The sequence below is a fragment of the Mastomys coucha genome, unplaced genomic scaffold (assembly GCF_008632895.1).
Source record: "Mastomys coucha isolate ucsf_1 unplaced genomic scaffold, UCSF_Mcou_1 pScaffold21, whole genome shotgun sequence".
In the NCBI taxonomy this organism is placed as follows: domain Eukaryota; kingdom Metazoa; phylum Chordata; class Mammalia; order Rodentia; family Muridae; genus Mastomys; species Mastomys coucha.
The window spans coordinates 112,084,663-112,110,367 of record NW_022196904.1 but is presented as its reverse complement, the minus strand read 5'-3'; the positions used below and the strand labels follow the sequence as shown (position 1 = coordinate 112,110,367).

The window sequence follows — 25,705 nt, the reverse complement described above, 5'->3', positions numbered from 1 at the left end:
CACTGTAGCTGTACAGATGGCTGTGAGCCATCATGTGGCTGCTGGGAATTGAACTCAGGAAGGCCCCGCTTGTTCTGGTGTAATACACTGTAGCTGTCTTCAGACAGCACCAGAAGAGGGTGTCAGATCTCATTAAGGGTGGTTGTGAGCCACTGTGTGGTTGCTGGGATCCGAACTCAGGACCTTCGGAAGAGCAGTCAGTGCTCTTACCCGATGAGCCATTGCCAGCTCCAGCTGTTACCAGAAAGAATATCACTTTAAAAAAAAATCAGTTAAGGGGATGAAGAGATGATTCAGCAGGTAAGAGCAGATCTAGGGGAGAGGGCAGGTGAACGTGTGTGTGTGTGTGTGTGTGTGTGTGTGTGTGTGTGTGTGTGTCTTGGGGAACTGGGAGAAAGGTAAGGAGGGGAGGATGCATTCAGGATGTATTGCATGAAAGAAGAATTAAAAAGAAAGAAAGAAAGAAAAAAAATGTACTTGCTGCTCTTCTAGAGCACTTAGATTTAATTCCCAGCACCTACAAGTAGGCTCACACAGCAATCTGTGACTCCAGCTCTAGATGATCCAGTCACTGCTTCGTGGTGCACAGACAATATGCAGGCAAAATACTAACATTAAAAGGTCATTCCTTCCTCCCCCTCTCCTCACCTTCCCTCTCCCCTTCCTTCCCTTCCTCTTTCCCTCTCTCCTTCCCTCCCTCCCTCCTTCCTTCCTTCCTTCCTTCCTTCCATCTTTTTTCTTTTCCCAGTAGCCTGGGCCATCCTGGAACTCCCTCTGTAGACCAGAGAACTCAGATCCCCCTGCATCTGCCTCCTAAGTGCTGAGATCAAAGGTGTGCACCACCACCACCTCCTCCTCTGCAGCTGCCAACAGGTGCACTTTTTAAAATTTAAAACAAACACAAGAGTTACATAGGGCACATGACTGGAACCTTTGCACTTTAGAAGCTGAGGCAAGGGGATGGTGTTCTAGGCCAGATTGTGCTAACTTACCTCAAAACAAACAACAGCAAAACCAATGAACATAGAAATGCAGAGGCTGGCATAACAGGTACTCACAGGAATGATTAATGGATTGAATAAAACTAGTCTGGTCCCTGATTCCCCTTAAGCAGGAAAATTCCTGTCTTTCTCATCTCACATGATAAATGCTCACACAAATAGTGAAAACAAAGGGCCAGGGATCTACCTAGCTGATAGAGTGTTTACCAGCCATACCTGAAGTCCTTGGTTCAGTCCCTCGAACTGAATAAACTGAGAGTGGTGGCCCACACTTGTAACCTTGGGAGGACCAGAAGTTCAAGGTCATCTTTGACTACACAGTGAGTTCAAGCCTTAGCTATATGAGACCCCACTCCAAGAAATAAAAACACTAAAAAATGAGACAGACCTAACATTGACAGTGGAAATATTGAAAATATTTGTCAGCATTCTCCTTCTTTTATTGCGGCAGGAGACAGCGGCCAGCAGTGCCTTCCAGCTATGCAAGGCTGTCCTGCCGGGCTGCACACTCGACCAGCATTCCATTTACAGATCCCCACAGCTCCTTTCCTTTCAGACTGCTGCAGTTTGGCATCTGCTGCTTCCAACCTCATGATGTGGCTTCCAGTAACACCATCAAGTTGCCAAATTTGGCAGCCAGTTTCTGTCCTCATTTTACTTGATGTCTTGATGCTAAATCCTAAAATCATTTGAATGTCTGCGGGCTGAGTTATCATCCTTGTACAAGCAAAAAGACCAAGGATTCTTTAAAACACAGGAATAACACTAAAAATAGCCAATGCTTCGGTTTTTGAAATGACCATCTCAAAAGAGACCAAATCCAACAGGACCTTTAAGATTACAGCAGCACAGCCAGGCATAGTAACACACACCTGCCATCCCAGCACTTCAGAGGTTCAGGCAGGAGGATCACCAGTGTGAGGTCAGCCTGAGCTGCATAGCAAGTATTCGACTTAAGGACAAAAGGGCCAGCATGCAGCTCAGAGTGCCTGCTGGACACACGAGCCAAGGTCTTGTGTTTCATTCCCCGCACCGCAAGGGAAGAAGAGGTATGGGTGGGGATGACTGATTCCAGAAAGTCACTTGTTTTAACATCTTAAAGAAAGATTTAATATGTGTCTGGGTGTGTTTATGCTACGTGTGGTCCTAGAGGCCCAAAGAGGAATTGGGTTCCTTAAAGCTGGAGCTATGAGGGCTGGAGAGATGACTCAGTGGTTAAGAGCACCAATTGTTCTTCTAGAGGTCCTTAGTTCAATTCCCAGCAACCACATAGTGGCTCACAACCATCTGTAGTGGGATCTGATGCCCTCTTCTGGTGTGTCTGAAGACAGCTACAGTGTATTCATACATAAAATAAATAAATCTTTTTTAAAAATCTGGAGCTATGAGCGGTTGTGAGCCACCTGAAGTGGGTGTTGGGATCCAAGCTCAGGTCCTCTGGAAAAGCAGCAAGTATGCCTAACCATTGAGCCATCTCACCTGACCAAAGGCAAATTTGTTTAATCATTCACCTGTACACACACACACACACACACACACACACACACACACACACACATCCTTCAATGTGCCAGGCATTATACAAGGTGTTGAGGAGTAAGACTGATTTTTTTTTTTTCCTTTCTGGTTTTTTTGAGACAGGGTTTCTCTGTGTAGCCCTGGCTGTCCTGGAACTCACTCTGTAGACCAGGTTAGCCTCAGAAATCTACCTGCTTCTGCCTCCCAAGTGCTGGGATTAAAGGCATATGCCACCACTGCCTGGCATAAGACTGATTCTTAATTAAGAACTCCATTGGCATATAACATTCCTAAAGAAAACACACATGCTATCTGTCTACAGTCTCACGAATGTTCACAAACAAAATACACTGATTAGCAGTAGCACCCGAATAAAGACAGTATGAGCAGCCTCCCAGAATCCCCTCTGGGTCTACATTCAGACCCTTGATCCTCTCAACAGTAAGTGCTTGCATTCTGTATAGTTGGAATCATGCAGAATGTACTCCAGGTGAGTCCTTTGTTCAGTGATACTTGTGAGATCTGTGGACTGTAGTGTAGCTGTTGGCCATACATTCCTGTTACTCTGGAGCCTCTCTGCCTGTCTCCCTTTGGAACTTTCCACAGTAATTACATTCTCCTTCTCAGGAACACTAACCCTTTCTCTTTGTTCTTTTTAAAAGAAATAAGTTTGGTGTGTGTGTGTGTGTGTGTGTGTGTGTGTGGTGTGGCATGTATGTGGGTATGTGGATGTATATGCCTGTAAATACATATGGGGAAGCCAGAGGAGGACACCTCTCTCTACTGTATTCCTTTAAGATAATGTCTCTTCAGAGACCTGGGATAAGGGAGGAGCCCAAGAATCAACAGGGGTAACCTTAGCTGTGACTCATTACATTAGAGATATAGAAGCTGAAGAAGCCATGTTCTGTAGCAGGCGGGAACTCCACTGGAATGATAGAGATACTAACCCACCCACAAAACTTTCAACCCAGAATTTATCCTATCTACAAGAAATGCAGGTATAGGAAATGGAGCAAAGACTGAGGGGATGGCCAACCAACAACCAGCCCAACTTGAGACCCATCCCATAGGCAAGCACCAGTCCCTGACACTATTAATCATTCTCTGTTATGCTTGCAGACAGGAGCAAGTAGTCCTTTGAGAGGCTCCACCCAGCAGCTGACTCAGACAGATACAGACACCCACAGCCAAACAGTGGACGGAACTTAAGGACTCTTAGGGAAGAATAGGAGGAATTCTGTAGCCTGAGGGGGATAGGAATTCCACAGGAAAACCAACAGAGTCAACTAACCTGAACCCTTGGGGCTCTCAGAGTCTGAACCACCAACCAAAGAGCATACACAGTCTGGACCTAGGCCTCCCAGCACAAATGTAGCAGATACGGACATCTGCTCACCGGAATGAGGGCTATCCCAAAAGCTGTTGCCTGAACGTGGGATAAGTTCTTCTAGCTGTGCTGCCTTGTCTGGTCTCAATGGGACAGGAAACACCTAGCCTCGAAGAGACTTGAAGTGACAGGGTTGGGGGAATACCCGGGGCGGGGCCCATCTGCTCAGAGGAGAAGGGGAGAGGGTATGAGGAAAAGATTGTGGGAGGGTGTGTCCAGGAGGGGGCAGTGAGTGGGATGTAAAGTGAATAAGTGATAAAAATTAAATTAAATTAAATTAAATTAAATTTTTTAAAAAGATAATGTTTCTCCATCATATACTTTGGTTGTAAGACATAAAGAAATCAATCTGAAATTGAGCAACTTCCTCCCTGGTGGCTGGCTTTCTTTGTGGCGCAAGGTACTCTGCCTCCCACCTCGGGGAGATAACATAAACAGCCTTGCCCAGCACTGGACCCTGTATGCTATAATACCAAACTTCCAGGAAGTATGTGTGCACCAGTACAATTGTGATCCGAAGGTAATGGGGGTAGCCAACCACTTTCTCATTGGCTTTGAGGTCTGCTCCACAGAAGGGAATTCAGGACTGTTTCCGTAAACATGCTCAAAGCTCGTGGCTGGGGAGGTCATAGGGTTTAGGGGAGTTGAAGTCTCTGCTTTAATGGGGTAAACTGTACACACATGCAGAACAGAATGAGCTTTTATTTTTAATTTTGCTGTGCTAGGATGGAATGAATACAGGGCCTCCATGTATTAAATGGGTGTTCTACTACTCAGTAAAAACCCAGCTCTTTAATATAATACTTTTTTAAGAAAGGGGCTGGGAGGGAGGGAGAAGGGGAGAGCTGGGAAGATGATGTAATCAGGAGAGTGCTTGCCAGACCTCCAGCACCCATGTAAAAGCCAGGTGGTAAGCACCTATAACTCTGGTGCTGGTGGGGGAAGAGACAGGCGGATGCCTAGCCTTTGCTGCTTAGTCAGTCTAGCTGAATCGACGAGCTCCAGGATCTGTGAGAGACGTCTCACAAAATAATACAGAGAGCAACAGAGGAAGAGACCCAGCCAATATCGACCTCTCTCTTCCACTCACATGCATACACACATGTACAAACACACATGATTTCCAAACAAATCATGAAGTAGTTGGTACTATAAAGAAAATTGACCTGGTTGTAGTGATAAGACATAAAGGGGCAGAGGGAGTAGACTGAAGAGTCAGATAGCACCATGTATAGCTCAGTAATAGAAACACCCATTTAGCATGCAGAAGACACTAAATACAATCCCCAGCACTGAAAATAAAGAGTAGTCAAGGAGCCACTGTGATTGGAACCTCCAGGGAAGAACATAGAAAGTTAATGAACCAGCCGGGGTTAAGTCTTACCAGGGCTTGTCGACTACACTCAAGGGCCTATATATCATTTTCAATGGTTTTTTTTTTTTTTTTGACAAGGTTTTTCTGTGTATCCCTGGCTGACCTGGAACTCTATAGTCCAGGGTGTCCTCGAATTCAGAGATCTGCTGGTCTCTGGTTTCCACATGCTGTGATTAAAGATGTGTGTATTTTTATTTTTTTATTTTTATTTTTTTTAATTGAACACATGCGTGATGTTTATTAGATGTGTGTATTTTTAACTTCTGGATGGAAATCATCTTATAGAGGGAACAGCTGATGAAGAGAAGAGACTGGGATGATATTAGGAGCAAGATGCTTGAGCAAGTGGAGAGGGCGCAACCCAAGACTATTGGGTAAAGTAATTGACCTCTGGTGGTCCATGGACAATTCTACCTAAGAGGGAAAGTAGATACTATGACCCAAATATAGGTGACTAAGGCAGTGAGGAGCAAAAAGAAAAACAAATAAATAAACCAAAAAACCCCACCACGTCGTTTCCTAATTGGTTCTATGCTAGCTAGTTTTATGTCAACTTTGTGGGGAGCTTTTTGGGCCACTTGGCAGGAATCTGACTTTGGCCAAGGACAAGGAAATGGGCTTCAGGCAGGAATTTGACAGTAGGCCATGACAAGGAAGTAAGCTCAGGCAGGAATCTAATTTTAGGGTGGAACAAAGAAGTAGGCTTCAGGCAAGAATCTGATTTGGGGCTAGGACAGGGAAGTAGGCTCAGATATTTTGGTCATCCTGGTAAGCCCTTAGAAACAGTGATCACGGGACTTTGTTTATTGCCTTGTTTGTTCCTCAACCTGGAACTGACCCTATTACTTGCATGTAATTAAAACGGTATAAAAGCAGATTGGGAAAAAATAAACCTGCCTCAGCCTCAGAATTGACTGGGGTCATGCTGCAGTATTGTCTAATTGTCTCTTTCTTTTCATTCCTTGCCTGGGCACTGGAGAACCTGTTGACTGACTGAGCGGGCTTGGTCACAACTTGACATAAGCTAGAGTCATTTTGAATAGGTAATCTCAACTGGGAAAATGTCCCACTAGATTGACCTGTGGTAAGTCTGTGGTTCATTTTCTTGATTGACGAATGATATAGGAGAGCCCAGCCCATTTTTGTGGGCAGTGCTATCTCTGGACTGATGGTACTGGGTTCTGCAGGAAAGCAGATTGAGCAAGCTATAAGGAGCAATCCAGTTCCTGTCCTGACTTCCCTGGACGATGGACTAACAAACTGTAAGCTGACATAAACCCTTTCTTCCTGTGGTGGTATGAATATGTTTGGCCCACAGGGAGTGAAACTGTTAGGAGATGTGGCCTCCTTGGAGGAAGTGTGGGGGTGGGCTTAAGGTCTCCTATGCTCAGGCTCCACCCATTTAGGAAGAGAGCTTCCTCCTAGCGGCCTGAGGATGACAGTCTTCAACTGGGTGCCTTTGGATAAGGAAGTAAAACTCCTGGCTCCTGTAGCAACATGCCTGCCTGGATGCTGCCATGCTTCCTGCCTTGGTGATAAAGTATTTGCCTTTATAAGAATTGTCTGAGTCATGGGGTCTCTTCACGACAATGGAAACCCTACGACGATCCCCGGGTTACTTATGTTCAAGATGTTTGATTCAGCAATAGAAACCCTAATGAAGGGCTGGCGAGATGGCTCAGCGGGTAAGAGCACTGACTGCTCTTCCAAAGGTCCTGAGTTTGGATCACAGCAACCACATGGTGGCTCACAACCTCCCTTATAAGATCTGACGCCCTCTTCTGGTGAGTCTGAAGACAACTACAGTGAATTACGTCGGAGCGAGCAGGCCGGAGCTAGCCGGGCAGCAAAGGTCCTGAGTTCAATTCCCAGCAGCCACACACATGATAGCTCATGGCCATTTGTACAGCTACAGTGTACTCGTACACGTAAAATAAATAAAATAAATCTTAAAAAAAAAAAAGAAACCCTAATGAAGACAGTTTCTAATACGCAGGGGTTGGATAAGACATGGTTAAGTGAGAAGTGGGGGAGGGATAAGTGCTCAGAATGCTTTGGAGACATAAAACAGTTCAGGTTATGTATTTTATGTGACATGTATCTTATCCCAATTAAAATAATACTTTTGGGCCAGCGAGATGGCTTTGTGGGTCAAGTCACTGCTCTTGAGGAGCTGAGTTTGATGCCTAGAATCACATGGAAGATGGAAGGAGAGAACTAGCTCTCTGACCTTCATGTGCAAGAGCAGTGGGCACAAGGAGAGCAGGCTCCCTCTCTCAGCTGTTAGCTGACTGGTTCCAGGGAGGTGAAGGGAGCAGGGGTTGGATAAGAGGGTGACTGATAGGAGAGTTGTGGTCCAGCATGGTGGCATACACTTGTAATCCAAGGAAGGGTATTACAGGAGGAGTCATGAGCTTGGGACCAGCCCGGGATACCTACCAAGTTCAGGCCAACCTGGGCTACATAGCAAGACCCTGTTTCAAGAAAACAAAGACATACATATTTGTGATTTTATTAAAAATATTTTAGGAGCACTTGATTGATTTACAGTGAAACCGAATGTTTTAAAACTTCCAAGTTAGTAATTACAGACTCTTTAGGACTATAAATTGTGTTAAGCATCTAGCAGTATCTGTTGAGTTGTAAGTTGGCTTTGTCGGCTATCTGAAACACTTAAGAGTCTTAAATTTGTAATTGTAGTTAAAATGCCAATGCCAGGGAGATGTTTACTAGTCAAGTTTGTAAATGATTTTAATCTTTAGGAGAAATTTACAAGCTAAGTCAAGTTTACAAGCAAGGTCAGCTATATGAGAGAACAAATAAAAAGTCATTAGCTTTAGATGAGACGGATGGAATTTATTAATGCAACAATAGAATCTGGGAACTATGTAAAAGGTCTAGGAGGGACTGGGGTTTTAGATCCATAATTTTAATAAGTTGAGCACTGGTTAGACTATGAGTAACTGTGAGCATATTTGTCTGCAGCCCGAGGCTGAATGTCAAGTTTAAACAGCTGCATGTGCCGTCTGCAAGACTCCTATGACACTCTTCCTGAATTTCACTAAGATAATGGTGCCCATATACACTTTAGCATATAAGTTTGTCACTACTCCCGAAGAGGAAAGAGAACTGTGAGTGGATCAAAGGTTCCTGCAAGCCCACAGTGGGAAGCGTGGTGCTGAGCGGCCCTGGCTCTTCATCCCAAGGAGGCCTCTGGGAAAGCCAGCGTGATATGCACACCAATATGGGAGTGAGATCTTTCTCCCCAGGCTCTGCTAAGCTAATCAATTACAGAGCCACATGTGTCCTGGCTGGGTCAGACACTCTCCTCCGGCCTTCTAAAACCAGGAGAATTACGCATCCCATGGCTAATTTTTGAACAAAGGATTATATATAATTTGCTCAGTAAAGGCTGTGAACATGAGGGCTGGCCAGGATTGGGAAGCAGATTTTTTTTTCCCTCCATTTTTGTGTGTATTAGTGTGTGTGTGTGTGTGTGTGTGTGTGTGTGTGTGTGTGTAAGCACCATGATATATGTATGAAGGTCAAAGGACAACCACAGGAGCAATTTTTCTCCATTACATGGGTTCTGGAGATCTACTTCATGTCTTCAGGCTTGGTAATAAACATCCTTATTGAAGGGCCATCTCACCAGTCCTCCTCCTCCTCTTCCTCCTTGCTTCCTCCTCTGCCCCTCCTCTCCTCTTCTTCCTTCCTCGCCCTCCTTCCTTCTTCACATTGTTGTTGTTATTATTATTACTTAGAGTCAGGGTTTCTCACTGAAAATAGAACTTACTGACTCAATAAGATTAGCTGGCTAACAAGCCCCAAGTATCCTGTTCCTACCTCTGCAGGGCTAGGATTACAGGCTAATGCTGTTGTACCCATCTTTTTATGTGGGTGCCAGAGATCCAAACTCAGGTCCTCTTTTCCAAATGAGCCCTCTCCACAGACCTACAGACCTACTTTTACCATGGGGCCTCTGAAACAATGGAGACTGAGGTTAAAGCAATGTTTGTCCCAGGTCTTAGCTTCATGCTTCTCTCTAAGACAGGAGTAGCCATGGGACTACTACCAAAGGCCACCAATGCTGGGCTAACACTGAACTATAAGAACAATACAGAACCTTCCTCAGAAATATAGGCTACTTGGTCTGGCAACACATTTACCTCCATCCTTTATTATCTCACGAATTGGCTCCTGAAGGAAGGAACAGGATCCTCATTTGGATTAATGGTCCAGCTTCTAAAATCATAAAGTCCAGAGAAAGGAAGCTATAGACATATGAGCCAGAAGTTGGGTGTGGAGAGATGCTTGTGGGTTAAGAGCACTTGCTGCTCTTGCAGAGCATCTGTGTTCAGTGCCCAACACCTGCATAGAGGTTCACAGCTTTCTGTAACTCCACTTCCAGGGTTCCAACACCCTTCTCTGGCCTCTAGAGACACTGTGCCCACACTGTGCATAGAAAATACACTCATACACCAAAAAATAAATCTTTAAAAAACTGGAAAAAAACCCCACCTCAACCCACCCTCCATAACCCATAAATAAAATTGATGAGAGGAAACATCAATGACAATAACTATAACTGAGTTAAATCTCCTCATTAAAAGAACTCAGGTGACATTGCTGAGGTTCAAGTTTCATTTTTTTTTTTAGGTCCCTTACCTCAGCACTGTCTCTGTGAATTTTCTCTGGCTTCAAGATTTTCACAATAACAGTGCACTTGTAACCTCTTAAGTTCATGTTAAGGGGAAAAGAATCTTTGAATGTTTCTCTAGCCTCTGTAGACAACCTGCACTCAGGTGTGCACCAACCCACATGCAGACACACGTCTACATATAATTAAAAGGTAAAAAACAAATCTCAAAGAATTATATGTAAGGCTGTGGAGCTAGGCCAGGGTTTAAGAATGATTACTGCTCTTTCTGCTTCTGTCCCTACTTCTTTTTAGTCGGCTTACCGACTGCTTGTAACTGATATCCTCATCTGGTTTCCATGGGTACCTGCATGCATGTGGTACTCACACATGCACAGAAGTATAAAATAAGATTTTAAATCTTTAAAATTTTTTATTTAAGCCTTGGGAGGTGGTTCAGTGGGTAAAGTGCTTGCTGTGCAGGTATGGGGGTGGAATGTGGATCTACATCACCTATGTAATGCCAGGTTCATATGGTAACCTTCGCATAGTCCTACCATCTGGCAGGCAGAGACAGCGGTTCCCCAGAGCAAGCCAGCTAGCTAGACTAGCCAAATCATCTGTTTATATCTACTTTTGAGTTTTTCTCTGTGCCTATGTCTGGGCTAATGACAGATTCCATTTTTTTATTAAATTGGAATGTATTAACAGCTACTTGCTTGTAAACGAGGCAGCAGATGTTCGATGGCCCCAGATGTTGGTTCCATACCGACCAAGAAATAGTGGTGAGGTTCCATGGAAGACCTGGCTTTTCGTTAGCAGCTAAGGACACACCTCACTCCAAGGCTGAAAGGTTAGATGTTTTAACCAGGCAAGTAGCTAGTTGCAAATAAGTTTCTAGTGTATTTTTGTTTGGGTTCATCGCTGCAAAGACCTTCTTCACATTTCCTGGCATTTTGTACAGTTCTTCAATACATACCCTAATATATTAAATAATGTGTCTTTTCTTTACCAAAGAACAGAGAAGCTGAGTGTTTGGGAAGTGTTCGTCAGGCTGCCAAAGCCGCCTCCTGCATCAAGTTCAATTTCCTGGTCTTATCCTCAGTACTGAATGTCCTATTATACCAGCCTCCCTCTCCAAGCTGCTGACCGCAGCGTGTTGACACACCACTTGAAATCAGAGATAACATTTCTTCCCACCTCTGACAACGACAAGGACCAGGCCTGTGATTTCTTTGGCATTGTTAATGCTACACGGAAATCATAATACCTCTTTCCTTTCAATTATTCTCATGAGTATTGTCCCCGCTGGACAGCTAATGTGCGTTGGTATAAAAAAAGCAAGAGTCACACCACCCAGTGCTTCCCAGGATACTTGGAAAATGAGCATCCTCTGTGGAGAAGGTGGTGCTAACAACCTTCACCATCTTCAATGCCTGCTTCAAATCAGGCTGCGGACTGTTAACAGGAGCCTAGCACTCAGCCTAGCACTCAGATGTGTCTGTTTCTGAGTAGTAGAGTGAGATTGGGGGCATCCTTGCATCGATGTGTCCTTTGTTTTAACACTTTCCCACTCCCTGAGCTGCTGGTCATGTGGCCTGCCGAGGCCCAGTGAGATGCCAGCAAATTCAACCATCAGAGATGATGTGTGTTGTATATGTATGGAGCGTGTGTGTGCGTGTGCATGCCCTCATGCCTGCATTCGGAGGCCAAGGCAGGGTGTTGGAAGGTCTGTGTGTTCTGTTGTTCTGTGTGGTACTGCCTCGAAGCAGAATCTCACTGAGCCAGACTGCCCTTAGGCCACAGTGGCTTGCCAACAACTTCCAGGGCTCCACCTGACTCTGCCTCTCAGTTCTGAGGTTATAGACACAGGCAGCCATAGCTGGCTTTTATAACATGGGTGCTGGGATTCAAACTCATGCACTCATGCTTGCAGAGTAAGTGCTCTTGCCCTCTGAGGCATCTCTCTAGACCACCATGCAGAGATCTGAAAAGTGCTTGCATGTCTGTGCCTCTATGCTTTAACAAATGAACAGGGTTCAGCCTAACTGGCACATGGCTACCGAGTGGTTTGGAGTTGAACTGTTCGGTTGTCTTAGCCAACTCTGCCCCAAAGTGAATTCATCTAAAGCCATGTGAGTTACAGGTATGGCTGACATGTGTGACCTTTGGGTTTGCAGAGGGTCTTGTGTTAATGAAGGCCCCTGCTTGGTTTAATGCTCTCTGGCCCTCATCTAGAAAGTCTTAATAATTTTTTAGTAAGGGGACTTCATTTTCCCTTTGTGCGTTGGGCACTGTAAAGCATGTGGCTGGTCCTCCTACATCTGAGCTCTGACTCTCGAGTGATTCTGGCTCAGAGGCAAAGGACGTCTGTCCTTGCCACTCTTCAGATACCAATAAGTACATCCTTGCTTCTTCAGTGGGTTGTGTTGCTTTGCAACACGGTAGCAATATGTAAACTAAATCGACCAGTCCTCCTTCAGAAGCATCTCAATATGCTTCCTCTTTCAATAAATATTTATTTTTGTATTTTTGGTTGTGAGCCTAGCCTTTAATGGCTGAGCCATCTCCCCAGCCCAATACTTATTTTGTGTGTGTGTTGCACCATATGCATGCAGTACCAGAAGGGGCCAGAAGAGGGTGCCAAATTCCCTGGCTCTGGAATTATAGGTCTTTGTGAGTGATGATATGGGTGCTGGAAATCAAACCCAGGTCTTGGGGGAGAGCCAGTGCTCTTGACCACTAAGCCATCTCTCTGGCTCTAGAATGCATTTCTAATCTGTGTGTCCTGTCTCAGAAAACCAATAGATTACATGAAAAACAGAGGGAACAAAAGCCTCTGGCCTTTGCTTCTGGTGATTGCTACACCTCAGAACTTTTTCTTCCCCCAGCACTGAGGATTGAGTCTCCCTGTGGCTGGGAAAGTGCTCTACTGAGCTGTATGTTCAACTGTTGCTTATGCTTTTAATTTTGAGATGGCTCTTACTATGTTGCCAGGCTGGCTTTGAGCTCACTCTGCAGCCTGGCAAGCCTTGAACTTGCAGCTTTTCTGCTTTAGTCTTCCAAATAGTTGGGATTACAGACCTGTGCCACCAGGCCCCCTCTATGTCTTTCTCACATATGTATTACATGGAATGTGATTTTCCTCTACTAGTGTGGCTTCTCATAGAGGACACCATGTTGGCTGGTGGTGTAACAACCATGTTTGTTGGGCATCTGCTGCAGATAGCCCTACCTTTGCACTTGCTTTCTCTCCCAGCATCTTTTGTTGGTTTGTTTTGACTTTGGTTCTTCAAGGCTGGGTTCTCCTGCTGCAGGAGACTAGCCCAGGCTAGTCTGCAACTCCCAATCCTCTGGCCTTCCCTTCACGAGTGCCAGGATGACATTTGTATCAGCATAAGGATTCTCTCAGCATTTTGTTTATCGTCAACTTTTGACAGTACTATGGTTTGCATCTGACTTTGCTGGGGTTTTCTGTGTGTTAGGGTATGTGTGTGCACAGTGTGTGAAGGTGTGTGTGTGTTTGCCATGGTGTATGTGTGGAGGTCAGAGAGTAACTTCAGGTGTCTGTTGGAGGCACGGTTTCTGGCTGTGTGCTCACTGCTGCGTAAGGCAGGCTCACTGGGCGGCATCTTCTGGGGAGCCAGATCCCATCTCACCATAGGGAGACTTGGAGGACAGGCACTGGTTCACTGAAGCTGGCTTCAGGGGGGATCTGGAGATGTGAACTCTGTCCTCAAACTTTACAGCAAATGCTTTATCCACTGAGCCATTCCCTGCCTGAATCCTGCCCAGCACTGCTGGATACTTTGTTTTGAGACAGGATCTTACTATGCAACCCTGACTGGCTTAGAACTCATAAAAGCCTGCCTGCCGCTGCCTCAGAGTACTGGAATTAAAGGCTTCTGTCACCATGCCCACTGCACCCACCATGCCCACTGTGCCCTGGCTTTCTACTGTTGTTTCCTTAGTAAAAAATAAAAATGGGAACCATAAGATGACTCAGCAGGTAAATTCACTTGCCACCGAGAGAGACCTATGTTAATCTCTGAGATCCACATGGTAGAAGGAGAGAAAACTCCCTCATGTTGTCCTCTGACCTCTGCATGGGCATTGTAGCATATATATGTATGCATGTGTATGCACGTGCGTGCACACGCATACACACACACAAACACAACAAATAAATATGTAATAAAAATAAACTCAATTAAATTGTGCTTTAAATTTGAGTGATTACTAAACTAGAAACTCAACGCTTTTAAGTGTTGAGGGACAGACCCCACGGCTGTGATCACACCAGGGAAGCTCTGGACCTGAGCTCCAACTCCAGCTTATATTGCATGTGGCTGAAGAACACTGGTTGGTTGCCCAGGTAATTCCATTTTGGAAATGATGTGAAATCTCTGACAGAGTCATGAAGCAACCTGACAAAGTTGCTAATGGAAGATCCGGCACAGGCAATCTCTTGTTCAGTGAAATCCAATTTCCAGATCTCTGCAGCCGCCTTTCCCATTCACACTTTCCCCGCCAGCCACTCTGGTGAAATCATCCCAACACAGATGATCTAGAAGTCCTGTTCTCTCATTAAGCTTCTGCAGCAATGGTTGGAACTATTTTTATCATTGTTCTTACACTCCAGTGAACCACATTTTACTCATTAATCTATTTTTGTTAATCAGAGCCACAACACAACATAGTAGTAACAAAAAGCAAATTTTGCACAAATAAACAATGGTATGCAAATGATAGGGCTAAGATAGACTGTGTTCCACTAACCGAATTCTAGCTATAGCTTGTTAAAGACTGACCATCGTAAGCCCACTTAACAGCAGTATGTAGAAAGTCTTTATTTTTCTTGGCCATAACAGACTTATGAAATGCTTAAGCAGGTGACTTTTTTCACTACTTTTGCCGCAGAAACTGCAAATCTATGGGGCTCTTCTACAGACACATTGGTTGAGTCCATTTTAGAAACACCGACTTAAAAGATAAAGTCTGGAGCTGAGGAGACGGCTCAGCTAGTAAAGCCCTTGCTGCATGAGCAAGTAGTCCTCAGTTCAGCCCCCAGAACCCACATAAGAAGTTGCCATGGTGGCACACGCCTGAAGACTCAGCACTAGAGAGGTAGGAGGCAGAGATGGGCGCATGTGTAGAGATCAGAGGACAAGATCCTAGAGTTGTTCTTTCCTTCCACCAAATGGATCCCCTCAGGTTAACTCCAGCCCTTACTTTTGGTGGTAGGCGTGCTTAGGGGCAGAGCCATCTGGTCAACCCCCTCGTGAACTCTTTTTTTTTTTTTTTTTTTTTTTTTTTTTTTTTTAGTATAGAATAGAGTTTATTCAGGGCATGGGGAGGGGAGTTAAGAGATTAGTAGAGGCAGAGAAAGGCAGAGAAGAGAGAGGAGAGAAGTGGAGGCCAGCCATGACCATGTGGAGAGAGGGGGGAAGGGAATGGGGAGAGATGGGGAGCAAGGGGGCAAGAGGCAAGAGAGAGGCAAGAATGGAAGAACCCTTTCATGAACTCTTAAAGCTGGGTGAGCTGGCCTCCTACTGTGTTCTCCTTCAGCCCTCCTCCTGTGGGTACCTCCCTCTTTCCATCCACGTTTTGTCTCTATTCTTACAGATTTCCCCTGCTGGGCCATGTGGTGACACATGACCTGTTCTGCCCAGAGAACTTGCCTTCTACCTCTGTGGCTACCTGGTCCCCCATATCTGGAACATTTTCTCAGCTGTTTCTCTTTTTATCATCCTGTGGACTTCAACATGCCCTTTATCATCCCATTGGAGAGCAGTGTCTGTCCAGGCACATCCATAGTTGTTACCTTGGCTGCAGTATCAGCCGATTTCATTTCTTTCCCCATCTCCATACAAAAGTGTGAAGATGCCTAGAGTGACAGCTGAATTATTAAGAATCCCAGTAAAACAGAACTGAATCTACTCCACTATCTGACTGCTCCCCAGCCTCTCATTACTCGGCTCTGCTTATTGACGTGTGCCTCAATGAATAGGCAATTCCTTACCTTCTAATGTTCTTCTCAGGCAGTAGGGGAACAGAATTAACTCTATTATAGTCGCTAGTTAACTTCATGAGACAAGAAGAATATATTCTGTTTTATCCTCTCCAGTTTACTTACTGAGAGGGAGACCCACAACAATAGAAGTTTCTAAATTCCCTAATTCTAAAACATAGAGTATTACTTAATAAAGACATACAAAATACAACCCCACCATAGTGACAAGACTGTTTTTTTTTTCTTTTTCTTTTGTTATTGTTTTCATTTGTTTTGTTTCTCTGTGTAGCCCTAGCTGTCCTAGAACTCACTCTGTAGACTAGGCTGGCTTTGAACTAAGAGATCCACCTGCCTTTCTGTCTCTCAAGTGCTGGGATTAAAGGCATGCTGCCCAGCAATAAGCTGATGATAATTAAGAAGTCTTTTGGTGGTGAGGAGGCTGGGGAGATGAATAAGTGGTTAAGATGAGGAGGACCTACGTTCAATTCCCAGCACATCCATGATGGTTCACAAATGTCTGTAACTCCAGTGCCAGGAGCTCTGACATCCTCATCAGGATTCTAGGGGCACTGCATACATATGATGTATATACATACACATAGACAAAACATTCCTACACACATATAAAAGAAATAAACCTTCATTTTTTTTTTTTAAAAAAAGAAGGCTTTATGAATGGGGCTGTGTGGATTATATAAATATACAGCAGTTCCATTATTTCCATTCTGTACCACAGTGGATCATCTATGGAACCTACTGAGTATATCTGCGTCTCTTGTCCATTGGACATGGCATCTCACATCCACAGGATAGTCTGTCTCACTCACTCGGTCATTAACTACCTGGAGCCTCAGCTGCTTCCCCCGTCAGATGGAAATAATAACTGTGCATCACAATACAGTGGGGGTAAAGTCATGTATTCAAAAAATAGCTATATTTTGCCTGCATGTATGCCAGTTCACCATGCCTGTGAATCAGTGGCTCTTTTTTTTAAAAAAAAATTAAGCTACAAGGTGGGGGAGAATTAAGATAACATAAGGACCAAAAGATACATCTTTTTACAATCATAGAAATAATATATAAGATTACATATTATTATCTCTATAATTATATATAATATATAGTATGTATAATATAAAATATGAAATAATTACATATAATAAATAATTAATAGATAATATGTGAATATATATTATCTCTATAATTATAGAAAGATATTATTGGATTCCTTTCCGTCCAGAGAAAACAAGCACACAAAAATTCTTATACATTTATACAATATAATTCACTCAGATAAACTTTGAATCATGGGACTGGAGAGGAGGACAAATTCAAAAGCAAGTCCTCTCATTTTTATTGACTGTTATCAGTGTGTTTGATGCGTGTGTATGGGTGTGACTGTGTGCATATCATGGACACACATGGAGGACCGAGGACAGCTTGCAGGAATCAGGTCTCTCCTTCTACCTTTTGTGTTCCAGGTATCCAACTCAGGGTGTCAGGCTTGATGCATGCACCCTACCATTTGAGCCATCTTACCAGGACAAGAATAAGCTCTTTGAACAAAAACAAATCTTGTTTTAAAAAATAAAGTATAATGAAACCAATTCTTTGTAATTTAATTTTTAAAAAGTTGGTTCTTTGAACAACTTAAAGGGGAAAATGCATACATGCTCTGTGAAAAACTGGGGAAAGAAAAATGCAGACTAGATAAAAGGACGCCAAAGTCCGTAGATACTGAAAATTAGTAAACAATTATGATGACTTTGTGAAGAAAAAATTGATAATTACAGTATGATGGGCAAATGTCCAGGAGAAAAAAAACTCATCAAAAACATTGACTCCAGGGGAGTGGTGGCGCACGTCTTTAATCCCAGCACTTGGGAGGCAGAGGCAGGCAGATTTCTGAGTTCGAGGCCAGCCTGGTCTACAGAGTGAATTCCAGGACAACCGGGGATACACAGAGAAACCCTGTCTCAAAAAAAACAAAAAAACAAAAAGCAAACAAAAACCAACCAACCAAACAAACAAAAAACAGTGACTCCATATTTGTAACTTTTCCGTGAAGCCTACTCTAAATCCTAATGCTTTAGTCACACATTATTTTTTCTTTTTAAGATTTATTTATTTTAACTTTACGCGTATGCATGAGAGCCTGCATGAGTGTATGTGCACTGTGTGCTCACAGCATCCTGCAGAGGCCAGGAAGGGTGCCTATCACCTAGAACCGGAGTTGCAGTTGTACCATGTAGGCACTGGCCAAGGTCTGCCTCTCTACAAGAGCAGCAATTTCTCTTAACCAGCGAGCCATATTGCTAATCCCTTTGACTAGCCAAGTCTATTCAATATTCAGGGAAGAAATCTACTAACCTAATCCAAAGTCCTTCAAGGAAATTGCAAGACAACATGAAAATTTCCTAATGTGTTATCTCAATGTGGCATAAGCTTCTTACCCAATCTGGTAAGATGATGAGGAGAGAAATTACAGAAATATTCCTCTCCTGAACACAGAGTAAGATATTATAGACTTGTAGACCAATTTGAATCTAGGAATATAATACAGGTAGGATAAATCTGGTTACAGAATAGGATGCTGCATGATCATGGTAAAGCTGAGACCTCCTCAGGAACTCCCGCCTAGCGTCTCAGAGTTAAATATCACTTGCTACCCTAAAAGAGCATAGTGGAGAAATAACGTTAGAATTTTTCAAAAGCCAAAGAAAAAGCTGCTTGACAAGCTAAAAAAAAAAAAGTGTGATAAAAAGAAAATTCAGAGCAACAGAGGAATTTTCTTAATCTGACAAGAAACAAAACTCCTTCCAACAAGCAAACCCTTGGGCAGCCATGTCATCTGTGTAATACTGAGCTCTTCGTCTTTAAAGTCAGGAGACAAGGATAATTGTTTCTGTTTCTCTTATTTTATTAGAAGCCTTAGCTGGTGCAAGGAATCAAGAAAAAAAAAAAGATTAAAGGGTGTAAGACCTGGAAAGCTCTCAGCTACCAGCAGAGCAGTTTGACTCTCGCTTGCAGAGCGGGGCTGGTGCTTGTTCTATGACCCAGGCCTTCTCCACGTATGCACACAACCTGCAGGCATTCTTATACAGGTACAACACGAAACATGCACAAGAATGCATTATCAACAAGAGCAGGAAACAGGGGGTGGGGGTGGGGGGACATTGTCAATCAAGAACAGATGATCAGCTGAAGTCTGTCAGTGGTGGAAATGAACGGATTCTACTAATACTCTCACTAACAAGGACACACCTCACAACATAATAAACAGAGACAGGACACCCATGTCAGAGTCATACAAAAGGTTAGAAGGAGTTCAATAAGATGTTCCTATAAAGAAGGTAGAAATATTAGTACAGATGTCACGACACAGTCACTGCTGGGGAGGAGATGTGGTTGCCTGGGAGAGCTCCTTGGTTGGGCACTGGCTGTAGAACAGCCTTCTGCTGCTTCAGATGGCACGATATGATTTGGATGTACTCTGGTATACCTCATTTGAAGGTATTTTCGTTCTTCTTTGTAAGAAAGAATTTCTTTCTTCTTATTTTATGTGTATGAATGTTTGCCTACAAGTATGTATATGCACCAATGTGTGCAGTACTCAAGGAGTCCAGAAAAGGGCATTTGGTCACCTAAAACTGAAGTTAGAAGCAAATGAGCCACCACATGAATGCTGGGGATCAGAACAGGGGCTTCTGGAAGAGCAGTCATGTTCTTAACTACTGAACCATCACTCCAGCACTTCAGTGCCTAAAATATCTCTTTGAAAGTATTTCCCTTTATAGTTCATTACTAGTTCACAAATATATATAAAGGACAGATGTCACCATGATTGGCCAAGACAAAACTGGACCACGAGATTTTTTTAAATTCTCTTTTCCTATCCCTCTCCCCTTCTTTCTTTTCTTTTTTTTTTCAAGACAGAGTTTCTCTTGTGTAACCCTGGCTGTCCCTGAACTCACTCTATAGACCAGGCTAGCCTCAAATTCAGAGATTCACTTGCTTCTGCTCCCTGAGTTCTGGAACTAAAGACATGCGCCATCACTGCCCAGCTGGGTCAAGCAGTGTTATTAAGACAAAATTCTAAGAAAAAAATTAAGAAGGAATCAATCAATAAAGAAGGCAGTAAGAGGTATACTAATTAGTTGCTACATAAGGGGCTTATTTAAATGTTCAAACTGTTAACGATGAAATGACAGATGACAATTGCCACTGTGCATGCACTAACTGAGCAGCTCAGGATAGGGACTTACTTTTGATTTGGGTGCACATGGTGATGTCATAATAGTTATGTTTAAAGGAGGCAGGGCAGTCCTTGAAGCTGGAAGCATAGTTCCACAGTACAGTGACTGCCTAGCCTTGCCTAGAAAGGCCTAGGCTCAATCTTAGAACTTGAAAAAAAATGAAAAAAAATCTGTAAAAAGATTAAAAGAGAGCTACTTATGAATTTGTATGTAGGACTAAGCGTGGTAGTCATAGCTTTAATTCCAGTACTTTAGAGGCAGAGGCAAATAGATCTCTGTGAGTTCGAGGCCAGCCTGGTCTATATAGTAAGTTCTAGGTCAGCCAGGGATACATAGAGAGACTCAGCCCCATAACAAAATTACAAGACAAAAACAAAAGCACACCCCCAGAAAAACTCTATATGCAAAACTGTATCATACCTAAGATTTGAGTTCAGAGAGTCTTGACTGGGAGAGATGATGTGGGGTAAAAAAAGATTGCCCTCGAAGTGAAAATTATTGAAAGTAATGATGGTTGTGTGGGTTTTTACTATATTATCTATATGTACATGTTTTCAATTTTGAGTGATAATATATAAAATAAAAACCCGGGCAAGCAAAGGAAGGAACCCTGGCTAAATCAAGACCTGTGTTGAAAGGAATAAGAATAAGGAGTGTAGGAGCTGGGATTCACTCTCTTATCTTGCTCAGAATAGCACCAATTTTTCCCAGCTACAACCCAGGCCCACGGTTCTCAGGCTCCAGTGTGTTTATGAATCATCTGAGGTTCTTGTTAAACTGCGGCGGGGTGCAGAAGGCCTGGGTGGGCCTGGAAGCCAGCCTTTCCAGCAGGTGTTCAGGTAACAAAGGCTGAATCGATACTCCCAGGAGGCTATCTGCTAGAACTCAGTCATTTTGGGTTGAGTGTGGTGGTGTTTGCCTAGAATCCAAGCACTCAGAAAGCTGAGGCAGGGGGATAGTGCAGCTCTTCCCCACTGTAGCTTCTATTGCTTTGAGAGCTCCCTCATTCCTTAGTACTCCTTCCTGCTCCTGTTCTTGCTCTGGTCTTGTTGACTTTGGTTCACCTTCCATTCCTCTCTCTCTCTCCCTCCCCCCTTTCTCTCTGTGAGATTTTTCAACCTGACTAGCCTCTACCATGTCTAGGTACTTGGTCCCAAGCAGTTAAGTGTTCCTGGAGATGAGTGCACACTTTTAAACACGCCTCTCAGCTCTTTCTAAGCATTTTGCCCCGTGACCCTAACTATCTGCTTTAGCACACTCACTTCTCCCTCTTCAAGATGACCTGTATCTCAACTGTGTACCACCCAGCTGTATGCCTCCTACACTAAACCACCTGTCCTTTCCCTGTCCCCATCCCCTAAAGCCATGTTCTTTGTGCCCCAGGACCTTTGTATGTGCTATCATAGTGTGAAAATAGAAGCATACTGAGTTCTATCTGGATTAAATTTTATTTTAGGACAACATCTCAAAATCATTCTTGGACATTTTCAATAATATTGAGAAGAGGAGACCTTTCAGGGCTATGTCCATCTCATCCTAGACCTCCAAGAGCTTTACCAATCCCAAGTACACAGACCCTTGTTTGTCCTAAACATAAAATACTGTATGACCAAGATAAGTTCATCCCTATGCACAAAATAGCTTCATAGTACTTCTGGACTTCAGTTCCTCCCAATATTATAGAGACATGTGCATGTATATGTACATGTACATGAGTGTGTATGCGGGTATGTGTGTGTGTTTGTGTGTTTGTGTGTGTACGTGTGTATATGCATGTGGATCCTGTTGAGTGTGTTACCTTGATCACTCTCCACCTTTAATTCTTGGACAAAGTCTCTCACTGAGCCTGAAGCTCATCCATTCAGCTCAACTCACTGGCCAGTGAGATGGAGGAATCTATCTGTATGTACCTCCCCCGACTCCCCCACCATCCTCCAGAGCTGGGGTCATAGGAGCATGTCCCCAACCCCAGTTCTTCACAAGGCTCTGAGGATCTGAACTCAGGTCCTCATGTTTGTGAGGCAGGCACTTGTTGACTGAGGCCTCTCCTGAGCCCCAAGCTTATCTGCTTGAATTCATGTAGTCAGTCTGGAAAAAAAAAATAGGTATAGTATTTTGTAAGTTCCCCAATCAAGGGGTATAGCTCTCCACTCTGGTCCTGACTCTAATTTGTTTAGGCCAATGGGGCAGCAGCAGCAGCAGCAGCAGCACCACAGGGAGCTGAGAACGGCTGCAGTCTGAGGTTTCCCTCTCTGGCTGCTGGGATCTAGTCATCTCACGAAGAAGACCGGATATGGAGATACACAACCCAGACAATTTGTTCACTTTTTTTTCTGCTTTATTTTTGAGAGTTTCATACATGTATATAATGTGTTGTATTCTTATCCACTCCTTATCCTATTTCCTCTAACCCCTTCTTTTTTCCCAGCTCACCCCCTCTTACTTTCATGTCGTGTGTGCGTGTGCGTGCTTGCATACATCTTATCCAGCCACAGTTGCTGCGTGCTTACAGCACACCATATCTAGAAGATAGCATATCACAGCATCCTGCCATCCTCCAGTTCTTTCCATCTTCCCACCCGATTGGCCTCGGAGGGAGTGGCACAGATGTTCTGTTTCAGGCTAAGTACACAGCAGTCAGTTTTCCCCATCGTTTGACCAGTTTCTGCATCAACCGAGGTGCACCAGTAGAAGGCCTGATCGATTTCAATGCCCCTGACATTCACCAGTGCCTGATCATGACCTCTACTCCCAGGCAGCCTACTGGCGACCTAGCTGGACAATCCAATGCTGCCAAGTGCAGTGCTGCTTCTGTCATGCCAGCTGCAGTGGCTGACTCTCAGAACAAAGAGCTACAAACGATCCTATTTGTAAGCTACTGCTTTGAAGGTGGTTTGCAACCCAACACACACTGGTTCATTTCACGGAGGTTTTTCTTCATGCTGCGAATCCAGTTCCCTAATTTCACCTTCCATGATGGCTCATCAACCCTGGAATGAGACCTAAGACCCCCGAGCAAGGTCTACAACAGAGCCTTTTGCCATCCAGAACACCCCAACTGGCACCTGCACTTCCATGCACCCTGCTCAGCCCACAGGCTTCTCATGGTTCAAGAGACTGACTTGGTCCCCTAGCCAGGCTTTTACCCCTGCCTCTCCCTCCATTTGGAGATCTCTTCTTGACCTTCATCTTGCTTTCGCTGACTTAAATCACATCATCACAGAGACCTCCTCTGACCACATTCCATCTATCCCCACTTCTCATCTGAAATTGGTCTTCTATGTTTTCCTGGTATCTTGTTATTTCATTTCTTAGCAACTACCCTCGTTTGAAACAATAGATTACCTTGTGCAGTGACTTGCTAAATCTGTACAAGATCAGGGTGTTTCTATTTGTGCACTAATTCAGCCTCAAACCTGCAAGGGTACCTGTTGCATGGTAACTGTTGGCTGGCTGGGTTTTTTTTTTTTTTTTTAAAGCAGGTTATCATTGATGGTTAACTGTGTAGGCCTTGGGTAGAAAGTGCTGGGGCCCAAATTGCGCCTGGTCATTTTACTAGTTGTATGATCTTAAGCAAGTGAGTTAACTGATCATTCTGTGCTTCCATTTCCCTGGGGGGGTCTAAAGGTGACATTCTCTTCCTGAGCTGATGGATAGTTGTTTTCTGCTGAATAGATCACTACAGGTCTGCAGCCACCCACTTGCCCTGTGCCTACAAAGGTTGCCATGATGGGATTCTCATGGGATTCACACCAGCTTCCCCCAAGTCCAGTTTCTCAGCCAAGCCATGTGCAAAGGTGTGGCCAAAACTCACGGCAAGCTCTGTGAGCCACCCTGTGTGTGGCACTTGAGACTGCCCCATGGCACTGAATTTTGGCCCTGCTTGCAGCCTTAATGTCTCCCTCAAAGTCAAATGTTTGGAGTCGTAGAGATTTGCCTCCTATGGCTGTCACCCTGTCTCCTGTCACCTGATGAGCCAGGCTGAATTGCCATCTGGGGGTTAACAGACAACCTTCAGACAAACCCAATGGCAACATCATCTGGGTGAAGAAAAGGCTGACAAGGGACCTTAGGACATTCCCAGTGGCCAAGTCCTTAGGACCTGGCCTCTTCGTTCCTGGGCAGAAATGTCATACAATCTAGGTATCCAAAACAAAAACAAACAAACAAAAAAGATTTTAAAAATAAGATGAGAGGTGCGGCGCGGGGGGCGGGGGGGGGCAGAGAGGAGGGAGGGGCAGAGAGGAGGGAGGGGAAGGGGGCTCATGAAGAAGGGGCAAAGAAGAACAGGATGAGAGGTGGAGAGGCTTAAAGGAGGAAGAAGAGTGGCAGGAGACAGTCTGGGGATCGGAGAGACACGCAGTTGCTTGGTCCATCCAGCAGAACCTAGCTTCGCAGGGCAGGGCCCAGAGCTCAGCTCGCCAGAGCCTCGGGTGCTCCCCCCTCCCCCCCAGCTCCCTTCTACCCTACCCTGGGAGGGTGTCCTGTGCATGTTAATGAGACAGTTGAAGACAGCTTCCCAGATAATTGTCAAAGTGTTCAGTAACTTACCAGGCTGATAGAGGACTGCAGAATGATGGGGGGACGGCTCCTGGGGTGAGGGCAGCACAGGGGCCTGGTCTCCAGGTACCCGGAGCTCACAGGCTGCAAAACGAAGAAGGGCTTTCCATTCGGTCAGGCACCAACGCAAAGGTAGAGAGAGCCAGACCAAAAGGCAAAGGGAAGGAGGGGAACCTGCGTGTGTTTTTGTATTTAAATTGTTTTTGAGCCCACGTAGCCCTGGGAGTCACATGCCGCCTCCAACATCACCGGAGCCATCACATGATACAGGTCCCCCATCATGTGATGAGAAAAATCTGCCTAACTTCAGGGCCCCCCCGCCCCCACCCCTGTTCACAGACTGACAGACGAAGTGCTTCTAGAAGAGCTCCCCCTACCCCCCCCCCGCCCCAAATCAGTGACAGAGGGAGGGATGCAGATGGGAGAGCCTGAGCCCACGCAAGGCTGATCTTGATGAATTGTTAATGTGCTTCTCTCGTCTAAGCCCTGAGACTTGGAGCCACGCCAGCCTTATTTGAATTCCAGCCTTGAATAACCAAGTGTTGCCACCGCTGCCCCAGCAAATGCAGGGCGCTTGAGCTCACACCATCCTGCCTCGTTCTGGGGAGCCTGATGGCTGCCTTCCCTACCCACAGCTTCCGAACCGCGTCACTAACTGTGGAGGTGGAAGCGGCGGGGGGTACTGGGCGGAGGGGGCGGGGGAACCTGCAGAAGAGGAGCCGGCTGCAGCAGAACCTTCTAGTCCTTCGTCCCACCCCTCAGCCGCAGTCTGAGTCAGGTGGAGCCGGCTGGCTCTCTGATTACAACGTCTCCCTTTATACTTGGTTCTAGGACTTCTGTGGGTGGAGACCTTCGTATTCTGCTGTCTGTCGGTCGCTCTCTCCTCATACTCATTCCCGAGTCAAGACAAATTGTGTTTAAAAATCTCCCGCCCAGTTGCCTTCCTTTGTGCT

At 44.7% G+C, this 25,705-nt stretch overlaps 1 protein-coding gene across 4 annotated transcripts in view; it reads right to left on the bottom strand.

Moving 5' to 3' along the window:
- Tnrc6a (trinucleotide repeat containing adaptor 6A) overlaps nt 1-25,017 on the bottom strand; it is a 160,707-nt gene extending 135,690 nt beyond the window's left edge. For 2 of the 4 annotated variants that reach the window (XM_031388187.1, XM_031388188.1), the window contains exon 1: nt 24,744-25,016. The gene's annotated coding sequence lies outside the window, so the exon portion shown is untranslated. Of the gene's footprint in view, nt 1-24,743 lie in introns of all 4 variants that reach the window. The other 2 variants (XM_031388189.1, XM_031388191.1) reach the window with 2 other exon arrangements.
- Between the last annotated feature and the right edge of the window lie 688 nt (nt 25,018-25,705).